Here is an 8865-nt window from a genome sequence, read left to right on the forward strand (position 1 = left end):
ACTTTCCTCCAGCAACACATTATGTTTCCACATTTACATTACTTTGTTTTTTAATTTACTTACAGTGGCAGTCACTCTTTATGGTGTTTTGAGTTTTGAAGAGTGCGTAGTCATGTATTCAGCACCAGTATCTCAATGTAGACCTGTTTCAAATGGAACAAACACCTTAATGCCATTCCTTTGCAGCCAACCCACGTAGTGATTCCCACTCATAGTGATCCAATATAATGTCGATCTGCCCCTATTGCCTTTCCTAGGCCAAAATCTTTATGGATACATGTCATTAGACCTTCTCATTAAAAAACAAAACCAACTCATTGCCACTGAGTTGGTTTCAACTGATGGCAACCCTGTAGGACAGGGTAGAACTGCCTCTGAGACTGTGACTCTTCAAGAGGAGTGGTTGTTGTTAGGTAACACGGAGTCAGTATGCACACAGCATAACGACTCTGTGCACGACAGAACAGAAGGATGCACGATCCTGTGTCAGCCTCACAATCTTGCAAATGCCTGAGCCCATCGAAGCAGCCACTCTGACACTGTGTCCATCCATCTCCTCGAAGACCTTCCTCTTTTTCACTGCCCCTCCACTTTGACAAACATGATGCTCTTCTCCTGTGGCTGGTCTCTCCTGACAGTATGGCCAAAGCATCTAAGACAAAGTCTTGCCATACTTGCCTCGAAGGAACACTCTGGCCTTAATTCTTCCAAAACAGATTGGTTGTTCTTTTAGTAGTCCATGGTACTAAGGTGCACCTTAGTCGTCAAAGTAATGTCTTTGCCTTGAATACTCTAAAGAGGTCTTGTACAGCAGATTCACCTAATGTAATGCTCCCTCTAACTCTGGACTGCTGCTCCCATGACCATTGATTGTGGGGCCAAGTAAGAAAAAATCCTTGACAACGTCCATTTATCATGATGTTTATATCCATTTATCATGATGTTTACATATTCAGTCTTTGTGAATATGTTGGTTATCTTAACAATGAATTGTAATCCATAATGAAGGCTACAATCCTTGATCTTTGTCAGCAAGTGCTTCAAGTCCTCCTCACTTTTAGCAAGCAAGGTTATGCAATTTGCATATCGCAGGATGTTAATAAACCTTCCTCCAATCCTGCTGCTACATTCTTCATCATCATATAGTCCAGCTTCTCTGATGATTTGCTCAGCATACAGACTGAACAAGTATGGCGAGAGGATACAAATCTGATGCACACCTTTCCTATTTTAAAACATGCAGTTTTCCCTTGTTCTGTTTATACAACTGCCTCTTGATCCATGAACACATTCCAAAAGAGCACAATGCAGTGTTCTGGATTCCCATTCATCAAAGGTTATCCATAATTAATTATACTCCACATAGTTGAATGCCTTGGCATAGTTAAGGAAACACAAACATCTTTCTAGTAGTATCTGCTTTGATCCAAGATCCATCTGACATCAGCAATGATACCCCTTGTTTCAAATCATCTTTCTGAATCTGGCCTGAACATCTGGCAGTTTCCTCGATGTATTGCTTACAACTTTTGTTGGATGATCTTCATCAAAATTTTATTTGTGTGTGATATCAATGATATTGTTCTATAGTTTGAGCATTCGGTTGGGTCACCTTTCCTTGAAATGAGCACCATTATAAATCTCTTCCTGTCAGTTGGCCAAATAGCTGTCTTCCAAATTTCCTGGCATAGATGAGTGAGTGCTTCCAGTGCTTCTTCAGCTTTTGGAAACATTGCAATGGGTATTCCATCAATTACTGGATTCTGAGTTTTGGCTAATGCCTTCAGTGCAGTTTGACCATCTATGAGAGTGGAAAGTTTGATAGCCTTCTCTCCTGAGTAGTGGTGGTGGTTTCATACTACTGACCTTTTAGCAGGCCTTCAAATGCATAACCATTAGATCGTCCAAAAACCAAACTCACTGCTAGGGAGTCAATTCTGATTCATAGCATCTCTATGGGACAAGGTCAAACCTCCCCTGTGGATTTCTAGGATTCTAACTCTTTAGAGAAGTAGAAAGCCTCATTTTTCTCCTGCAGAGTGTCTGGTGGTTTTGAACTGCTGACCTTGTGGTTAGCAGTTTAACGTGTACCTACTATGCCACCAGGGCTTCTACTTCTCCAGAAATGGTTGATGGGCTAGCAGTCAAGTATTGTGCCACGTCACCACCACTCCCATGTGTCGGTTGGTTCTGACACATTTCAACCCTCTAGGGTTGAGTAGAATGGCCCCATGAGGCTTGCAAGGCTATAATCTTTACAGAAGCAGACTCACACAGCTCTTTCCTACTGAGGAGGTGGTGCATTTGAATGGCCAACCTTTCTGGCAGAAGCCAAGCATTAACCACTGCACCACCAAGGCTGTTTCTTCTTCACCTAAAAGAACCACTAATCTGTTCTTTGCTCCTATGGTTTGTTTTTGCAAAAAATGTCACAAACATGGAATCATCTTATGTAGCTGATGGGTCTGGTTTCTTTCACCTTGCATAATGCATTGGCTGTGTTAATAGTTTCTTTTATTTTATTTCAGTGCAGTATTTATTTCATTGTTTCTTTATTCATTTCTCAGTTTCGGGCCATCTGGAGTTCTTGAGCTCTGGTGGCAAGGTGGGCTGCTAACCACAAAGTCAGCAGTTTGAAACCTTGAATTGCTCCATGCAAGAAACATCAGGCTTTCTACTCCCATAAAGAGTTAGTGTCTCAGAAACCCACAGGGACAGTTCAACTCTGTTCCTATACAGCAGCAGTTCTCAACCTGTGGGTCACGACCCCTTTGGAGGTCAAATGAGTCTTTCACACAGTCTCCAGATTCATAATAGTAGCAAAATTACAGTTATGAAGTAGCAACAAAAATAATTTTATGGTTGGGGGTCACCACAACATGAGGAACTATATTAAAGGGTCGCAGCATTAGGAAGGTAGAAAACCACTGCTGTACAGTCACTAGAAGTTGGAATCAACTCAAGGGCAATGAATTTGTGTTCATTTATTAATATGGATAAAGTTGTTACAAACATCTCCATATAGATTCTGTTGTATGAAAATAAACTTTCATTTCACTTAAGAAAATACCTAGGAGTGAGCTTACTGGGCCCCATAGTAAGTGTCTATTTACAAGAAACCGTCAAACTCTCTCTGAAATGGCCCAATCACTGTACATTCCCACCAACAATATATGAGTACCCCAGTTGTTCTTTGCTCTCATCAGCACTTAGAATTGTCAACCGTGTTTTGTTTCTTGGTGAGGAACACTTGTTTGCTTTTCATTTCCATAATGACTAAGGCACTGAGCTTGCTTATCTTCTTTGACTATTAACTTCCTCGATGACTAATAATATTTGGGCTTATTTGTGATTTCTTTGGTAAAGTGTCTGTTTAAACTTTCCCCTATTTTAAAAATTGTATCCTTATTTTGAATTTAGAAAAAATAAATAAAATGGAAGGGCTTTTGCCACCTGATTTCAAGGCTTCCTATAAAGTTGGAGTAAGGACAAGAATGAGGTGTGCATGGAATGGAGACATGGAGTAGAGTTTAGAGATACAACCCTACAAATCTGGTCAATTAATTATCGACAAGGTACAGTCACAATGCAAAGGAGAAAGGATAGTCTTTTCAACAAACTGTGCTGGAACAATTAGGCAATCACATGCAAAAAATAAACCATGATTCATACTTCTGCCCTTATACAAAAAGTAACTCAAAATCAATCGTAGAATTACATGTGAATGTAAAACTCTTAAACACTTGAGAGATAAAAAAAAGTTTGTGATTTTAAGAAAAGAATCTTATACACTATCAGAAGCATAATCTACAAAAGCAAAAACAAAAAAAAAGAGTAAATTAAACATTCAAATTAGAAACGTTTGTTCTATGAAAGAAACTGTAATGAGGATTAGTAATCTCCATAGTATTTCCAATGCTTCATGGACTGAGCTTTCCAGTGCATCCACAATGCCTGGTAGTTTAGTGCGACTCCAAGCAGGTTCGAAATATTACACTTTCATTTGAATAATCAGTCACTGACAACTTAAGAGGCCATGTTTCCCCTTCAAACCGGAACCTGTTTCACATACAGAAAGGTGTTATAGATTCAATTTTGTATCCCCCATAAAAATGTGCTTTAAATCCCAACCACTATACCTGGTGGTGTCCTACTGAGTTACAAGTAGAGTCACAGGGCTCCTACGTTACTAACCAACCACCAGGTGGCCAGCAGTCAGAAAACATCAGTGCGCCTCAAAAGAAATATGACGTTGTCTGCACTCACCAGAATGGTTATACTCTGTCCTGTAAGGCTATTTTGAGTGAAAACCACCTCAGTAGTAGTAAGTCTGGGTTTTTTGGTTTTTGTGTATGAGTTATACCCATGGCTGTAATTACATTTGGGAGTAGCTTTTCTTTGATTTGTTAATGAGGTAGTATTGGTACAACCCTAAGCCCAAACTCACTGTTGTCAAGTCTCAATATTTTGTCCATTCCAGATGGCTTCACAGGAGAATTCTACCATGCATTCATGGAAGAACCAACACCAAACCTACACAAACTCTTCCAGAACATGGGAAAAGACAGCAAATTCCCAAACTCCATCTATGAAGCTAATATAACTCTGATTCCGAAATGGGCAAGGATCGCACAGGAATCATGAACTAGAGACCAATATCCATAATGAACATTGATGCCAAAAAACTGAACAAAATACTAACGAATAGAATACAAAAATATATAAAACAAATCATTCACCATGACTAAGTGGGATTCATACCAGGGATGCAGGGATGGTTCAACATATGAAAGACCATTAGTATCATTCACCACATTGACATGAAAAACTATAAGAACCACATGATAATATCGATAGATGCAGAAAAACATTCAGCAACATCCAACACCAATTCCTGTTTAAGACACTCAAGAAGATAGGAATGGAAGGAAAATTCCTCAAGATAATACAAGCTATATATGAAAAACCAACAGGCACCGTGGTAGTCAATGGAGAAAAGACAAACAATCTCACTGAAAAAGGGGACCAGACAAGGATGCCCTTGTCCCCACTCTTATTTAACATTGTAATGGAGGTTTTAGCTAACAGCATAAGGCAAAGACAAGACATCAAAAGTATTCACCTGGGGAAGGAAGAGGTGAAACTATCGTTATTTGCAGATGATAGGATTTTATATAAGGAAAATCCCAAAAGCTCCACAAGGGGAGTAGTGGAAGCAATAGAGGAGTTTGGCAGAGTGGCAGTATACAAGATCAACAAACAGAAGTCTATCGGACTGCTATACACATTGGATAATACCACAGAAGAGGAGATTAAAAAAAGGTAGCACCCTTCACAATAGCCAAGCACAAATTGAAATACCTAGAGATATACCTGACTAAAATAACAAAAGATCTATACAAGGAAAACTACAGAACACTATTACAAGAAAGCAAGAGTGACCTCAACAAATGGAAGACTATCCCATGCTTGTGGATTGGAACACTCAATATAGTAAAGATGTCAGTTCTGCCCAAGGCACTTATAAGTTTAATGCAATCCTGATAAAATTAACCTCATATTTCTTCAATGAAATGGAAAAACTGATTACAAACTTCATATGGAGGGGGAAAAAGCCCAGAATTACCAGAGAACTCCTCAAAAAGAAAGACAGAGTGGGAGGGTTTGCTTTACCTGACTTTAGCACATATTACACAGCCACAGTTGTCAAAACCACATGGTATTGGTATGATGACAGATACTCAGACCAATGGAAAAGAACTGAAAACCCAGAAATAAAATAATCAGCATACAGACAACTGATCTTTGATAAGGGCCCAAAAATGTCCAATGGGAAGCAGATGCCATCTTCAACAAGTGATGCTGGAAAAAATGGATATCTATCTGCAGAAAAATGAAGCAAGACCCTTATCTCACTCCATGCACAAGAATAAACTCAAGGTGGATCACAGACCTTGAAGTAAAACCCCAAAATACTAGGGCCCTGAATTATGGAATTGGGACCAACTTGAGAACTTTGGCACAGGTAATACATAGGCTATCAGAAATAGAGAAGGACACAAACACAGAGGAGGCACAAATTGACAAGTCAGATATACTGAAGATAAAACACCTGTATACATCGAAAGAATTCACCAAGAGAGTAATGAGTCCACAGACTGGGAAAACATCTTCCGGCAATGACACATCAGACAAAGGCCTTATTACTAAAATCTACAACACTCTGCTAGCTTCCAAAAAGAAAAAATGAATTGCCCACTGAGGAGGTGGCCAAAGGATCTGAACAGAAGTTTCACAGGGACAGAAATCCGAATGGCCAATAAACATATGAGAAAATGTTCCTGATATTTAGCCATAAGAGAAATGCAAATTAAAACAACAATGAGATAATACCTAACACCATCAAAGATAGTCCAATTCAAAAAATCATACAGCAACAAGTTTCGGAGGTGCTGTGGGCAGACAGGAACTCTCATCCACTGCTGGTGGACCTGTAGGTATCTACAGCCACTATGCAAATTGATTTGGCAATATGTAAAACAGATGGAAATCGAGCTACCATACGACCGAGCAATCCCCCTACTTGGCGTATACCCAGAAGAGGCAAGAAACAAACCATGGCCAGACATCGTGCTCCAATGTTCATCATGGCACAGTTCACAATTGCAGGGAGTTGGAAACAACCCAAATTTCCATCAACTGATGAGTGGATTAAAAAACTGTGGTGCATACATACAATGGAGTACTACGCATAGCTAGAAAGCAGTGATGAACATATGAAGCACATTGCGGAATGGGAAGAACTGGAGGAAATCATGCTAAGTGAAGTAAGTCAAGCACAAAAAGACAAGTATACTGAGTCTGCTGAGGTAAGTTTTAAAAAACATGCAAAAGGGGCATAGGGAAAAATCTACTGTATACAAACATTCCTGAGTGTGAGGACCAGGTAGTATGGCAGAGGCAAAAATCTACTGTATACAAACATTCCTGAGTGTGAGGACCAGGTAGTATGGCAGAGGCCAGACCAAATCCAGGGATAAATATAAGTGGAGAGAAAATGTTTTGAGAAATGATGTACAAATGCGCTTTACACAATTGATGTGTGTATGGATTGGGATAACAGTTGTATGAGGCCCTAATAAAATGTTAAAAAAAAAATATGGTAGCCAACTAAAAAGGAGGGGGAGGAGAAAGGAAAAAAATAAAAAAGAAATGGGTATCAGGGGAACAGGGCAGTATCCCACCCATGGGCAGGGTATTGTTTATATCTCCACAGGGAAAGAGGGACCAGACTTCAACGTGGTGCTCTAACATGTGAATCCAACATGCCAGCATGGAGTAGGAAACCCGTTGAGAGGTCTGAGCGGTTGGCTCCAATCCCAAGTAGGTGGACAGGTGCCCCTTCCCCCAGAAGAATTTATTTCAGAGGACAGCACAAGCATAGGGAGAGTAGCATGTCTGCAAGAAAGCTGTAGGGAGAGGGACATGTCTGATCAGAGCACACAGGAGCAAATGAAGGGGAGGAACAGAGAGTGGAGCACATTCTGGTCCATCAAGCCTGATGACGATATTCCTGCTCAGAGCAGCCAATCCACTAAGAAGACCATATGGCTGGCCTCACTAAGAGACAAGACATCCCACAAAGACCCATAGCCCTACAGGGGACAACACTGGAGACACAGTGTGGGAATTGCGCCCAAACCGTTCCCACCACACTGAGGAAAACACTAAGGGCCTGCAACATAACAGCAAGGGGGACAGAGCAACAAAGTCCCCAGGGAATACCAAAAATAGACTTTGGGGCCAGGTCTTGGCACCCCATCAGTCTCAACCAGAAAATACTCCTGAAGGCCAACAAACAGTCCTTGAACTAAATACAAGCTCTTCTTTTTTTGTTGTTCTTGTGCTGTGTTTTTGTTGTGTTTTGTCATTGGCTTTTTGTTGTTGTTGTCCTGTTTCCTTTTGTTGCTTGGTTTTGGTCTGTCTTGTTTTTATGCATGTTATTATCTCCGCAGGTCTGTCTAAATAAGATAGGCTGGATGAACAATTTGGAGGAGAAAACAACGGGACCGACAGTTCCGGGGGTACATGGGAGATGGGCAGGTGGGGTGAAAAGAAGTGCTGTTAACAAACCCAGGGACAGGGAACAACAAGTGATCCAAATTAGTGGTGAGGAGGGTATAGGAGGCCTGGTAGGGCATGGTCAAGGGTAATGTAACCGAGAGGAATTACTGTAACAAAAATGATAGTGGGACAAGAGAAAAGCAAAAGGAAATAGAGGAAAGAGCTAGAAGGCTAAGGGCACTTATAGAGGTCTAAATAAAGGCATGTACCTATGTAAATATATTTATATATGAAGATGGGGAAATTGATTCATGTGCATATATTTATAGGTTTAGTATTAAGGTAGCAGATGGACACTGGGCCTCCCGTCAAGTACTCCAACAATGCAAGAATACTTTGTTCTATTAAACTGGCATTTCATGAAGCACTCCTTCCCGACATGATCGCTGAAGACACAGCAGTTGCATGAGCATATGTGGTGAAGAAAGCTGATGGAGCCCGGCTATCAAAAGATATAGCATCTGGCGTCTTAAATACTTGAAGGTAAACAAGCGGCCATCTAGCTAAGAATCAACTAAGCCCGCATGGAAGAAGCACACCAGCCTGTGTGATCATGCGGTCCTGAAGAGATCAGTTATTAGGCATCAAAGAACAAAAAATCATATCATTGTGTGCTTGCCTCCTGGATATGATCACTGAAGACAAATGGGTGCATAAGCAAATGTGGTGAAGAAAGCTGATGGTGCCCGGGTATCAAAAGATATACTATCTGGGGTCTTAAAGGCTTGAAGATAAACAAGC

The sequence above is a fragment of the Echinops telfairi genome, unplaced genomic scaffold (assembly GCF_000313985.2).
Source record: "Echinops telfairi isolate 266 unplaced genomic scaffold, ASM31398v2 ScPeMD7_7469;HRSCAF=8507_1, whole genome shotgun sequence".
NCBI classification, from domain to species: Eukaryota; Metazoa; Chordata; class Mammalia; order Afrosoricida; family Tenrecidae; genus Echinops; species Echinops telfairi.